This window comes from Oryzias latipes, chromosome 10 (assembly GCF_002234675.1).
Source record: "Oryzias latipes chromosome 10, ASM223467v1".
In the NCBI taxonomy this organism is placed as follows: domain Eukaryota; kingdom Metazoa; phylum Chordata; class Actinopteri; order Beloniformes; family Adrianichthyidae; genus Oryzias; species Oryzias latipes.
This window is the reverse complement of record NC_019868.2, coordinates 17,868,012-17,883,571: the sequence shown is the minus strand read 5'-3', so window position 1 is coordinate 17,883,571 and position 15,560 is coordinate 17,868,012. Positions and strand designations below refer to the sequence as shown.

Genomic DNA, 15,560 nt, shown 5'->3' with positions numbered 1-15,560 from the left:
TCTAATCTTCTCACCACGTTCGCCCCCCCACCCCCACCCCCCTCATGTTTTTGCTGCTTTCAACGTGCACCCTGCAAGGTTTTGCTCCCTTTTTCTTCATCAACCCCTCTACTTCATCACACCCCCACTTTCCTTGCCACTAAAGGGAGAAATAAGCCTGCTAATTATTCTGTTTTCAGTTAACGCACAAACATGTATGCATTTGTGTGTGCTATCCAATGTGACCAAAACAAAAAAAAACACGTTTAAATTAGACAGGGAGCACTGCAGACAAGGGGAATCTATTAATGCTATTATATAACAAAAAACAGTGCTGTTATTGCCACTATGTGTGCCATTAAAAAGGAAATAACACATAGAAGTACCCTGTATGAAACCAATTAAAATCCAGCCCTGTCATATATAGTTTCCTCCCTTTCCGAGTCATGCTGGGAAATGTGCCGTTTTTACACCGCTCCTTGCACCTGTGCCCTTTCGCATCGAATCCCCACCTCTTTGGGTTCCTTCTCAAATTTCTCAGCATTTCATCTCGATATGAGCTTGGAGGATCCCGCAAGTTGAAATTCAAGGGGACCCGAGAGAATGTGAGCGGGACCGGGGAAATTTCACATTATCTATCCATCTGCAATATAAGGGGGGTTCTGATGTGGAAGCAGGAAATGAGCTGTGAACATCAAGCCTGCCTGCTCACAGTCCCAGTGGCCACCAGCCTACATACTGAGATCAAGTAGGCAATGCGGCGAGCGGTTTAATAGACACCTCTTTAATTGGACTTTTATTTGTTAATGGCTGAAATCCTGATGCATTGCTTTAATTATCATGGCAGAACTAATTCATGAACACAAAAAAGAGGCGGGGGTCTGCCACTTGAATGGCATCCAAATGGTGTCTCCATCCTCTGTATTCCGACAGCTTCCCATCCTGAAAGTGCTGCTTCCTTTCCAAGGGACATCTCTGTTACGACATGTCTAATAGCGTAAAAATCCTCTTAACAAGCCATGAATGAATCCACTTTCCTTTTTTTTTTTTTTCTTTTCTCCCCAAGATTTTCAAATGAGCCGGGGCTCACCCATATCCTATATGTGAGCATGTTCGCTCAGCCCTCAGAGCGCAGCGCCGCCCTCATAGGTTTGGCTGCTGCTATGGGAAGCGGCGGGGGCTCTGCTAACAACCACACTTAGACCAATCAACTGCTCTGTCAGTGCCAAAGAGCAGCCAATGAACGCAGAGCTCCTTAATGTCTCCCTGATTGCATTGTTTTGAATTCATTACATCACTCTGCTGTAACAGTTTTGCCTCTCTGCTCATACTGACACACATCTACCAAAAAAGGGGGCATTCTTAAAAGTAGATAAACGTTGTTTGCCTGTCACTTACAGAAGTCGCGTTTTTTGTTCTTCCAACTGCTGTGTGTACGTTTCAGTGAGAATGAGCAGAATGTGTACATTTACGAGCCTGTGAGCACAAATGTGTGCGCCTTGCTGGAACAGCTCCTGTCTGGGGGGCAAAGCAGACTGCAAAGAGCTCAGCAGCAGCCCGGGTCCCCCAGGAAATGCTGCAGCTCCCTCCTCACGGCCATGAAAAGCAATCAGAGCCTAGCCTTCTCCCCTGGACTTACTTCTGCCTTTAATTACAGAACTCAGCAGCCGCAGCAGCAGCACAGAGAAAGACTGCCTCCGCTGGGCCGCAGCCAGCATGTCACAGCCCAAACACTGGGCTGCAGACCTGACATGAAGTGTCCCGGAAAGGTTGAGTCGGTCCTGACAAGCTACAGGATGACAGGGGCTGAGGTGTCTGCAAGAACTATAGTGAGGAGACAAACCAGCAGCAGAGCTCCAGGAAAGCCATCTCCAAACCCAAAACAAGATGTTAAAAGCTAAAAAAACAAAGACGCATCTTCTCCTTCTAGTGCTATGGAGCAATAAGAGGCATGTAGGGGTGTAATGATTAATCAATGAATTGATTTTTGTTCCTATCATCCAACCTGATCGATCTGTCTGAGGCAAGTTGTTAATCAAATGGACAAAGTTTCTAAATAAATAAATCGATTATATCAATAATAAAAAATAATATTTGGATTAAGGCATCGTACATTTATTTTACCATAACCTTTTTCACCAAGTGCATCACAGCAGACAACACACGTGTGATGGCAGCTAAAGATGATCAAGACATCATTAGAGTCCAATGTGTGGAAACACTTTGAATTTAGCAAAGATATGTGACCATACAGTGTGGTAGAATGTCCTAAAAGTGTCTCATTGGGATCATTTTGATGTGGAAAAACAACAACTTTATGAAACTAAAATGTGAATGGAATTGCCATTAATTCTTGTTTACTTGTTTGTTTGTACACATATTTATTTTACACTTGATTATCTTGCAAGAAAAACAAGAAATCTGGAAAACTTCACCTGCACTGTTCTGAACTTAGGTATTTATCTCTGAGTCACACTGGTTGAATTTTTGGCTAAAGATGTCCTGGATCAATTTTAAGTCAGTGAATCGGATAGTTCGAAATGAACCAACCATCGACTATGAATCGTATTATCAACCTCAAAATATGATATGAATTGAATCATTCTAATAAATCAGAATGAGAATCACCTCAATGTGTGCAATTATGACTCTTCAGCATGATAGCAGGGTCCTGACATGTCCCTTGGGTGTGAACAAACCCAAAATGTGATGTTCAGACATCTGTCCTCACATGAAGGGAGTGGGGTTGTGGTGTTGTGATGTGTCACTGGGCTCAATTTCTCACTCAATTTAAACTGAAAAGAAAATGACACTGGTGAAAGCCCTGAGAGTGACCACACAAATCACCCTGGCACTAAAGCTATCATACTTTCCACAAGTATGGTTTTTAAACACGCATTTAAACGCAATAATAACAACCACATGAAGTCAATGTATACATTTTTAAGGATTGTTTTGAGTAATCTGTGCACTGGAGGATGAGAAAATGTAAATGAATGAAAGCTATCCTCTAACACTTGTTTAAGTCTTAAAAAGTCTTAAAAATAAAATAGATACAGAAAATTTAACAAAAACAAAGCAGGGGTGTCATCACTTTGTAGACTGGCTGTCCTTGTGGCTGCCTGAGACAAATATCCAGTCATGAAGACACACTAAGCTACTGCTCCAGTGACCCCACAGTGCAGGCATTTACGCACGGCCTGTGAGGCTGCGCGGCGCGCCGCTGCGGTGACGTTCAGGCCAATTCGGGAAGAATTCCTGCTTGCGAATCGTTTTCTCACCACATCACGGTGGAGGGACCTAGCTGTGAGAGGATGTGTTATCCCATTAGGTCTCATTCATGAATCATTCATTAGTGTGGATTATTCGCCACAATTCATCCATTTTTTTTCCCCTTGCCTTTTTTTTTGGGGGGGGGGGGGTCTGCCCAACGCTGATTCAAGATGACGTCCACAGGCCACTGTTTGTCTCCAAAGCATGCCCGAAATCTCAGCAAGCACACGTGTGAACTGCGTCTCAAACGCATTTCTCAGCCTGAAGCGAGCAGAGCCGTTGTTTTGCGGAGAGAGTTTTTTTTTCTTCATTTCGTTCGTAGGTATCGATGGAGCAGAGATACGCAGGAAATGTAGGCTACGACAGCTGTCCCAAAGAGGCACGGCTGCCTCCACTCCGCACGCACGCTACGCTCCCTCTTTGGATGAAAATGTCCGATCAGAGAAAGCAGGAATCGGGGTGGATGAATCAAGCTGTCATGTGCCAACAGAATACACACACACAAACACACACGCGGGCGAGCGCGCGCATTATACGGATTTCAGTGCCTACCTCCGGAGCGCACAAAGTGTGGGGTTTTTTCTCGATGGGATCCTCCTCGGCTGGTCGGTTTCAGAGATGCGTCTTTCCCCCGAAATGCAAACACTTCCCCTGCATGTCTTCCCCCCCACCCTCCCCGCCGCCACCACCAACACCACCTCCAGCAGCAGCAGCAGCAGCCCGGGCCTCCAGTAATAGCAGGTGGACGCGCCTCTCAGTGATGGAGACAGCGCGACTCTCCTCTCCGCCGCCGCTCCATGTTCAATTCGTATTCCAGGAAAGGCGCTACGGAGCAGCCAGCATGTCCCGATCCCACCGCGCTTCTCCCTCCTCCTTTTTTCTGAGGGACAGGCAGGGGCCGCTGCCTCTCCAACTCCTGCTTCGCGGCGCCCCCTCGCCTCTTATCTCTGCCACCGTTTACGAGATGTTGCTATTGTTCCCCCCACCTCCTACTCCTCTTTTTTTTCTTTTCCTTTTTTTATTTATTCTTTTTTTTTTGTGCAGCTGGACCTCTCCCCCTTCTTGCGACGCGCAGTCTCGTAGGCGCGCACAGAGCTTCTCCCCCCACCCCCCAACCCTCCTCGATTCTTCTCGGCCCGACCTATGAGAGCGCGCAGCCAGCCGACGCAGGGCCACGCACCGCTTTGACGGACGCGCTGAGCAAATCAGGTAGCCCACTCTAAATAGGACTGTATCATAACAGGGCAACTGCAATGACATGAATAATGAATAGGCTACTCGTGTTTGCCTTTGCCGAGTGATAGGCCCACTCACAGGGACTGGGTACTTTTCAAGATTCTACCTGACAATGAAATCAAAGATTAATATTTTATGAAACAGGACATGATTTGATTAAAGTGATTTTGTCCCAATATTCAGTGTAATCCCTAAGAGGTGAATAAAATGTGGAATCTTGGGTCCTGCAACAGTTACTCCTCTTTATTTACATTCACAGCCAGGGCCGGAATCATACTCTTCTGGGCCCTGGGCAATATAAATATAAGTATATATATATATATATATATTTATAAAACGCCACTCTCACCCTTTCGCGGGTGGTTACTCACACAAGCTAGGGTCCTCGGGAGCTTGAGGGTCCTGCGCAGTATTTTAGCTGTACCTAGCACTGCGCTTTTCTGGACTGAGAGGTCCAGAAAAGAAAAAAAACATATATATATAACATATATATATATATATATATATATATATATATATATATATATATATATATATATACACATACTGTATATATATACTGTATATATATACACACACAAATATATATATATACATATACACACATTGGATACTTCCTATCCTGTATTTCTGGTGGACCCACACTTGGGCCCCCCATAGAGCCCATCTTGATAGTTTTAGAATAAGAAAGGGAATACCTAATTTTCTAAATATGTGTTGCCAGTGCTGAACCTTTTTGTTGGCCACACGGACCCGGAGGAAGGGTTAGGGTTATGGTTAATACATTGGACCAACAACAACATTTAGCCTTGGACCTCCTTAAAATACCTTTATACATATATATATATATACATGCTTCCAAAAGGGTTTGACAGGACAGAAATATTCCATGTTGCACCAGAGTTTCAGTTGACAGAAACAAATGAGTTTATACTGAGTTTATACTATTAGCGCTACATCAGGACTCTTATTTACTCTGATCAGTTTGTCATTGGACAAGATACAGAATATCAGTAGACAGATAACATACTTTAGGATTCAAGCAATGTGTCTGCTGTCAAAGTTGCAAAAAAAGCATTAAATTAAGAGTTTATTGAAATCACCATTAAGTTAACAAAAGCAGAATGGAAAAACGGAATTTAAAAATGTGTGCAGAGACAGTGGAAAGAACAAAAGAATTGGTGAGGATTTCACTTTATTCAAGGGAATGTAATGAGTTATAAGACACAGTAGAAAGGAAAAGACAGATTTAGCTCAACTTTGACTGGGTTTTGTTTGATTTAAAGTTTTTTTTTTCTTCTTTTTTAAGGGAATTATTAGAGGGCACTGAAAGGAAAAAAGGAAAGAGGAGAGGTAAATCTTGAGAGTAAGAGGGGAAGAAAAGAAAGGAGTAGCAAAAAGATTCGGATTTATCCCCTAATTAACCAATGGAAGAAGAAACAGAAAGACTAGACTAAAAACTCAAAACTTCACAAGCTATCCTCAAATTAAAAGACCCACTCCAATGAAAGTCATTTATATGGTGTTTTTAGCATCTTCTTGTGGTATTTTTTTGATGATGGACATATATAAAGAAAATACAGTTCAATTTGTATTTTTGAGTATTTCTTTATTCAAATCATAGGGATTTCGGAGCAAGTGAAAAAGTGCTGTGGGAAAAAGTGACAAAGGAGAAATGCATCAAGTAGTGCAGCTTCATAGTTTACCAAAAACTAAAACATTTAGACAGATTTTTGAGTGCCATGTACTGCAGAAAATCTATTAGAGGTCGGTAAGAACAACCAAAAATTATATTTAAGGTACCCCAGATTACAAGGTGGGCAATCTAATTTTGAAAAAGATTCAAGGATTTTAAGTTATAGTCCGAAAAATACGAGAATAGTCACTCAGGTCTGATTTATTTGTAGTTGGATTTCTGGCTGAACTACACCACAAAACTATAAATCAACTGTGTATAACCTTTTTTTTTTTTATCACTGCAGACATTATTTGCTGCTCTGAGATTAACTCATGTGGTACACAACGTCTTTTATTTTGAAAGGAAACCATGTAAACCTCTCAAAAGTTATTAAAAAAAGGATATTTTATCTTTATGTTTCTGTTTTATTTATGCTTAAAAAAAGCAGTACATTTATATTTAATAACATAAATACAAAGCAGTGTCTTATTTTCTAAAGATTTTGTGGTTTCTACCTGGTTGTGAAATCAACCTGAATGGCTCTTTAAGAGTTGAAGTTTGCACCCGCTGGACTAGTAGATGCAGTGAATTTTTTGTGTGTTTTTTGTTTTTGTTTTTTGGCCATCAAATCCTACCTAATAAGCAAAATTTAAACAAAAGTAGACTCAAATACATTATTTTCCCTATAGAAATACTGGCCCTCGTTTGCCGGTTTATGTATTGCCTGACGAGCCTCAGTGAAACATAAATAACCCAACATTTCATTTCACAATAAAGCATTTGATTTCCTGTTGAGAGGATATGTGATTAAGTTGGAAATGCTTCCATTAAAAAGAGGCACAAAGATTCTTTGCGCTGCAGCCCTGATGTGACCGTGCCTTGTTCCCCCGGTCTCTATAATCCTCCGTAATGTCAGCGCATGCAAATACACACACACACGCACACCTACAGAGCTATCTTGGAAATACAAGGGTAACATTTATTTCATTAGATGTGTTTTCACTTTACGTGTTAAGTACAAGATGTATGCTAATGATCTCCATAGTGACTCCATAGTAACAGATGTCACATCCACTGTTCCTAAAATACCTTTTCAACTTCAATCATCATTACAGTTGTTTTTAAGAAAGAGTCAAATTAGCTCGCAGCTTTTCTTAGCTCTCCGAGTTAATAAACAGTTCAGGGTGGTCTAATTAGAGAGTTTCTAAGTTTACAAAAAACACAAGACACCTGTCTTGTTATGAGGCGATCTGGGCACCAAATTCAGCAGTGAAAATTCTCAAGATGATTTTATCTTCAGTAGATATGTGAGATCTGAAAGGGAGAATTGGACTTTAAAGAATTTATAATTAGCAATATATAGCTGGATGTTGACAACAATCTGTCAGTTTCTCCATCTTCACAGTCACAGAACTTCATGGGCAGAGCTCAGAGGTGATGCGTCGTTTTGGGTCAGGCGCCTTTGTGATTGGGTTATCAGGTTATGTTAAGACTGGATTTACCTTCAGTTAGAAGGAATTACCTTTCAAATCGTGCATCGAAGCTTTAGTACAGGGATCTGCAATCTGAGGCTGTTTTATCCCTCATTGTTTTTTGAAGAAAAATGCTAACATTTGAAGTTTTATTTTATTTGCTTTTGTTAATTAGTTATGTCATTTGTATTTATATTTTAACGTGTCAGATAACTCAGCAATTGATTCTACACTAACCTAATATGTATATTTGATAGTAAAAGTAGAAAAAGGATAATATTAGTAATAGAAATTGCCCTGTTTGACTTGGTTTTCTTGCACATGTTTTTAAGGAAATCTGCTGCGACACAAAGATCTTAATAGACACAGGATGCATTTCATTTTGAAAGGAATTGCCACTGTCAAAAGTAAAAGACGGTAAAACTGTTACTGAAAAATAAAGACAGTTATAATTTTACTGTAAATATTTACCGGTAAAAGCTACATTTCATAAATAAATGGCTTAAGGACCACAAAAACATCAATAAAATGTACTTTGGGGGCTTTACAGCTCTCACTGGGTTTTGGACTGCAAGAATAATATGCACAAACCTTAAAAAGACTAGATCCCAGGAACTGATTTCTTTTTCTAATGGAGAAAGTTAAAGGAAAGTTTTACAGTGGAAACAAAAAGAAATGAAAAATGGTTTCTGTTAGACTTGTGTTATTTATAGTACAATGTGTGTGAATGTGTGGGTGCATGTGTTCTTTACCTTAGAACTGATATGAGATAGGATCACAGAACTCATTATTCTTATAGGTAATACATTTCTGCAGGAAAGTTCTAGTTTAAGTTTTGTGAGAGTAAATACTTCAGTATGTTATCTTCAGATCAGATCAGTTCTCTCCGCCTTTATTTGTTAATTCTATGTGATTCGGTGGAGTAATTCTGTTTTTGTCTTTCATTGAATGGATCTTAGAATTTCTTAGATTGAATTGTATGATAAACCACAGTAGTTAATTCTGCTGAACTGGGGCCCAGTGACTCCAGGGTTGCTCAAATATTAGCTCAGGTCTTAAGAGACTAAACAATAAATATATATTTAAAAAAAAACATTAGTCATTTGTCAAGCTGAGAAAATGCAGCATCTTAATAATGCCATAGAATAATTCCACTGGACTTTTTTTTCAATTGGCTAAAAGCAGATTGTAAAACTACTACTGTAAGAATGCAATTTTACTCTTTATTTATACAATTTCTAGCAGATAAATGATAATTGAATTGTTAAAGTTTATACATCATCAGCTCTGGTAGTGCTGTGAAATTTCCATTAAAATTATTTGTTCAATCCGGTTTGAATCAGCCTGTGGATTCAAGTCAGCCTGAAAGGGGCCTTGCTGGTTTCTGTTTCAAACCTTAACTTGAGTTTAGATGCAAACATTCAATCCCCTTTCTGACTCAAAGCCACCAGCGGCATGCACCTACATAACATTTCCTCGTTTTTATTGTATTTGTGTGCAGCTTTCAAGAGACATTTTCAGAGTTCAAGGAGCCAACGGGTTTAGTTCTGTGTGCACAAGTCATAAAACTGCATTAAAAAGGGCAGAATCTGTTTTTCTTCAATGAGTCAGACTCTGCTCTTCATTGGCTGCTTTGTAAGCAACTGAGTGACAGAGTTGGCAATTATGGGATAAAACATTTCTTATTGCGTAATTTAAGAAGAAAAAAATCTTTTGAAACAGCAGCCCCTTTAATTGTGGAAGATAGATTGGGTTGATATTTACACTCGCCAGCATCCTCGCTGCTCCAACAGCATGACATCATCCCTAAAAGGTGGTGCAAGCACCACAAGGGTGTAAATGACTTGATGTGTTGATTTGGTTTACTGGTGGGAGGTGATCCCAAAATTTAATACCGATGCTGTGTTTGAGATTTTTACAAGAAAGCATGTTTGGTTACACCAATAGTTACCCTATAACCTATAACCTATGACCTGGTGTTCACTAAGCCAAACATGATTACCGGTACTTTGGATTTTATCCATGTCAGTCTTTTTTAATGAGGGTTTCAAAAACAGCCAGAACTTTAGCGTATTATTCATGCTCTTAAATCAGATCACATTTGACTCTGCCTCCGCTGCTTACCACCATGTCACTTTTTTAAACTGGATTGTTTTCCTCTGTAACTTTATTTATATGGCACCTTTCACAGATCTGCTCCTGATTGATCCCAATTTGAATAAAGAATGACTCAGAAATGCAGTTTTAATCTGAAGTTCCTTCTATATACCGGTATATGTCCTCCATCATAAGAAAAATGCTACAATAATGTGTTACAAAACACCAAAAACCCAATTTTCATTGGATAAGGGCAAAATGCATATGAATAAAATTAGCAAACATTCACAAGTAAAAGCTTTGAATTTTTGACCTCAACATTTCAAAGTAGCTCTTTCTTTTTCATAACTTTGGCCAAACGTTTTACACTTAATGATTTTGTTATTGGTTCATGCTTACTGGAGTGACTAATCTCACCTTTTAATTTAATTCAAATGTCCACTACATTCCCTTAGAACTTAACTTTTTATTTTGTTATTTTGAGGAAATGCGTAAAACAAAACCAAAAGGATGAAACAAAAACTGTTAAAATAGTGTTAAAAATGGTGTGCTTAGATGACATTTGAAGAAAGTGCTCTAAGCAAAATATATAAACAAATCGGAATCAGCAAAGACTAAAAAAGAAATCAAAAAGCGTATGATTAAAAACAAAAATGCAACCTAATGAATCAAAGCTAAGTAGTAACTGATTTAAAAAAATGCAACATTTCACAAAGAATTAAAACAATTAAAATTAGAATTGACACATTTAATATATTATCTTCAATTAACACACAAACACAGACAAAAATTGAGTCTTTTGAAATGTATTTCATTTTATTTTGCAGTTTCCTCAAGAACGGCAGAAAAATAAATTGCATTCATGGTTGTTTAGGTTTAAGAGCAAAACTGTGTTCTGACATGTTTTTCATCTTTTAAAATATTAATAGAAACGATCTGTTGGGCAAGAAAAGCGGATCTATAAATGTATGATTACAAGAGCAGGTTAGGATGTAGAAGGTTCATTTGCAGGTTTTGTTTCACGGCTAAAAAAGCTCAACTAAGACACAAAATGGTTGATTGTTTTAGAATTTGTCACCAGTTTTTATCCAGTATTTTTCCACCTGTTGTCTCTTATTTCAGTAAAAACAGGACTTTTTACTTGAACGGTTTATTTTTTATCTAAACCGAAGAGAATCAGCTCTGACAGTGATGTTGACAATCCCCAGAGATGCTGCTAAGACGGTGCTTAATGGAACAGCTCCTGTGGGACGCTTTGACAGCAACTGTAATCATTTCACTGCCACGCAGACGTACACTTTGCCTCACATCAGGGAGAATAACGCTAAATTTGTCAGATCTGGCGTGTGAGTCAATAACAAATCAATCTAATGGTCTCAGCTCGAAGTTTGATGCTTTTTATCCAAAGAAGGTCCCCTTAAAGCACCTTTCAGGACGGATCTTCTGCATCTTGGAAAATAAATGACTCGGTGGTTACTCCATTACACAGAAGCCCACTTAGTAAACACTTTTTAAACAATTTCCTGAGTAATAGAGTTAAAAAATAAATAGAATTTAGAGCCATAAAAGGAGTAAATGGTGTTATTACATAGATTTGCATGATTTTGCTTTTTACTGCAAATGGCCTCAACACACATTCTATAGAGTTGTAGCGTACAGGACTTCAATAACTAATACTGTATTTGCAGAAAAAAATTGCAACACATTAAAAGTCTAGTAGAAAGAAAACGAAATATGACTCAAACTTTTCTTTTCTTTGTTATGACTGTTTTAGGATGGATAAAGAGCTTTCTTTGTTGATGGGGATCGCATTTAAATGCAGAAATCTGCAGCAAGCTCACATGCTGCAAATGTGTGACCTGGATCATCTAGCATCTGCTCAGGGGTTGCATCATCTGCAGCGAACTTGTATGCGGAGATTAAAATACCACCCTTCTCCGTGTTTATTGACTTTAAAAAGGAGCAGCTGTGTGTGTGCGGGTCCGTGCATGTGTGAATATTCATTCTTGTTTTGACCAGGAGCACTGATATAGTACACAGGGATTACGCACATAAATTTACACTCCCACACAAAACGGTGGAAATAACTACATCTTCTCTGAGGCACCGATGCATATTTATCAAGGCGTAGACGCCCATGGCCACATGCTAGCTCCATTGTAGTGGGATGGGAGTGAGCTGACTGTCTGGTGCAGAGGGACCGCCTTGAGTCTGAGCCGGCTCTGCCCGGAATCGTGATGAAAATAAGTGCGGAGGACTTCAGCAACAGGCCAAAGAGGGTTCAGCGGGGATTTGACGTGTGTGCTTGGATCCGTCTTATCACCTGTGCTCTCCTAACAGCTGCCAGGGGACGTGAGATCCAGCTCTTTGGGGCATGCTGTGGTAGATTCTGCCTATTAAATTCAGCTCTGAATCATCACACGGGGTAATATGATACAAGCAGACGGAGACAGTGGGTGAAAAACACATCTAAATATCTGCAGCATGTTGTTGTTTGCAGCTCTCTCTTTCAGCAGCGGCTTGCAGTGCTGCTGCAGTCCATATTAAGGGCATTATTAGAGGCCTTTTGTTTGTCTGTCTCGCAGACTGCCGCATGGTAAACAGGGGAATGGCTTTCTCATTACCTCTTCAAAACATGCACACAAAAAGCCCCACTCATGCCACACTTACTGCCATAAAACAATTGATTTTCTTGACTCAGTTTTTTTTTTCTTTTTCTTTTTTCATAAAGAGAAAGCAAATCCTCACCTTGCATAAGTCCATCTCAGAGTGCTTGGTAACTTCAATTCTTTCATGCTGTGTCCTTGAAACACACAAAGCAACAAAAAGGACTCTTTCACAGAAGCCTGGCAGATCACAGTAAGTTCTGTTGTCTGAATAATTAATGGATAACCTGTTAGGGCAGCTGCTGCACGTCGCTGGGAGTCACTAATGAATAGTCTGATAATCACTTCCTGGGTTAGATTAGAAGAACGCCGTTGACATCAACTCATCTGCATGGACATCTGATGCATGAAATAAGACCCATCCAGCCATAATCCTCCTGTTGGTGTCCTTTTCAGAATGTTTTTTTTTTTTTTAATCAAAGTGTGGTTTCATCTTCCTCAGGAGGATGAGGAGGCTGCACAATGAAGCGGCACAGCAGGGTTTGGTCAGCCAGGATGTGTAGATGTTTTTATTATTGTGGGTCTCGATTATGATTCCGATGAAAGGCTTCAGACGAAGAACAGGTCTGGAGAAGCAAAAAGGTGTCTCGTTGAACATGTAATGTTAGTTTTTTGAAAGTGGTGTCGTACAGCAGCATATCAGCTCCAGGAAATGGGTAATCTAAGAAGAAAACATTTACATCCACCCAGCATAATGCAGTTGAGTTCAGATGAAAGGCAGCTCAACAAATGTTTCAGCAGCTAAAATGCTAACGTTTATCAAACGCCAAAACATATAGAAAGATAACATCCTTCCTTTGTCAATCAGAAAACTTGGAAATAAATGAATGAAGTATTTGTCAATCTGGTGAGATTTGAAAGGTTTTAAGATCAGGGCTAATTGAAGCCCACGTCAGAATAGTCCAATGTTTTGATCTTTGCCAGTCTAGGCGGTTTTGGCTGTTTTCGTTTGGGTCAACATCCTGTTTAATATTTATCCCGTTTAAAATATCAACTCAAGTTATCTTCCACATTTAAAAGATCAGGACCAAGCACAGCAGCACCCAGTCTGTGACCCAGCCTCCTCTGGGTTTTACAACAAGGACAGTCTTCTCTTCTTGATGTATTTCTTTCAGTTTTGCATCTATGAAGGTAGAGCTGACGGGCCTTTACTTTGAAGGTCATCTTTAGCATTGTTGGAGGTTGTTTAGGATATTTTCCATCTCTTTAGTTTGTCATCCCTTTTCCTTTTGCAGCCCCATGCAGGGAGCCTCGTACCACCTTCTAAATCATATCAATACACTAAATCAGCACTTCAAGATCCAAACCAGATCCTCAGTCAGATCTTTAAGATCTTAATTGGATCATAAATCAGATTCTCAAGATCTGAATTAGATCCAAAATCATTTCTTCAAGATTTCAGTAGGAAAGATCTACCTCATCTTCAGGCACACTGGGTTGCTGATTCTTCACTCCACATGTCTCTCATCAATTAGTCTTCACTCTGAGCCAATGGCTAAAGTGCTCACTTTCTTCATGGCCAATCACAATCAAATTCCTGCCTTTAACCCTTGTGCTATCTTAGATGACCCCCCCCCCCCCCTTACATTGACGTGTTCACCTTACCATGACAAAGGTGGATAAAGGTGGAAAGATTTCATGTAATCCATGGACACCAGTGAGGTTCACAAATCATTGAAGAAAAAAGGTTAAGCGCACTGACTTGTGGGGTCTAGATGACCCAACTCACAATGTTAAAGTGCCTAGGATGGCACAAGGGTTAAATTTATATCTAAAATTTCTTATTTATCCAAATTCCAGATATTTCAGCAGCCCACCTCTGCCCCGTTCTCCTCCTGGCTTTTCACCACCATCAGCGTCTGGGCTCTGCGGTCTCTTCTGACTCGGTCCGAGGTCATACCAAGCATGCAAGATGTCTCAGCCCCAGAGTCTAACTCCCAAAAACAACAGACTATTTCATGAACAAAGTCATGTTTTGCTATTAAAATCTTTGCATCACACTTTAAAGAGCTCTCCTTCATTGTATTGCTTTGAAAGAAATTCAAAACTGAATTTTCAAATCAATAATGAATTTGTCTTTAATTGATTTTTCATTTTTACTCGTGGCCCTTTCGAAGATGTTCTCAAAGCCTTTGCCTTTGACATAATAGTCTGTGATTGTCTTCAAATCGCTTAAATACAGTGTGTCCCATGTTCCATGTGGTACACACCATGTCAGCAAAGCACAGAGACTATTGTTTCAACTTATACAGACAGTCTGACCGAATGTTTACTTGGATACGTGATGCTGATGGTAGGACAAACCTCAGTTAATCACAGATCTGTAGTCCAATTATAAATGTATTGCTTTGGGCAGTTTGAAGTATTTTTTAATGACGGTTGTGGGATTATCCGTCATAGGCAGAATAAAACCAACATTTATTATTAATCTGTAAAAAAATTAATTTCTCAAATGTTGCTCAGTGACCTCATTCATGATGCTTCAACTCTCTTTAGTTCCATTCCAGGTACTTTGGGATTCCCCCCAACATATTCATCTATAAGGTTTTCTTTCACGAGGGTGTTTTTTTTAATAAAAACAAAATGTAAAAAAAAAAACATATGAATTAATGTGCATTCATAAATTTTTCAAGCCTTTTCCATTCTTTTCAGGGTCCTGGGTGGTCCTCTGGAGGATCCCGGCTGTCATCATGCGAGCAGCAGGGTTCGTTCTTGACAAATTATCATCGCATAACCTGAGAAACTCATGCAGATGCCCTAACATGATTAAAAATCACACACAAAACAAATTATGCAGTTTCAGCTCACTGTTAGCATAAACATGCAGCGCGACCATCTTCCTGCTTGGTTTTCCGTCACCATTCCTTCAACCTAAAGACATTTTTTAACGAGGTGATTAGTTTTCATTCTTTTTTTACATATGTGCAGCTATTTCCCATGTTGCACTGATGTGATGATTAGCTTTGCAATCTATACATTTGTTAACTGAAGCCCCGGGGAAGTATCAACTTGCTGCGTCATGAAGCCAGACATAGAAATATCTAAAACATGGAAATATGTACCAAACAGATCCTTCATTTTGCTTTATAAAAAACCCCACTACATTTACTTTCGCCTACAGAAGTCATGCGACCCAAAAAACACTACAGAAAAGCCCAA

At 39.6% G+C, this 15,560-nt stretch overlaps 1 protein-coding gene across 2 annotated transcripts in view; it reads right to left on the bottom strand.

Annotated features, from left to right (window-relative positions):
* nexmif (neurite extension and migration factor) overlaps window positions 1-4,607 on the bottom strand; it is a 68,970-nt gene extending 64,363 nt beyond the window's left edge. Inside the window, exon 1 of one of the 2 annotated variants that reach the window (XM_023959251.1) lies at window positions 3,805-4,607. The gene's annotated coding sequence lies outside the window, so the exon portion shown is untranslated. The remainder of the gene's footprint in view (window positions 1-3,804) is intronic. The other variant, XM_023959253.1, reaches the window with a different exon arrangement.
* Window positions 4,608-15,560: the final 10,953 nt, after the last annotated feature.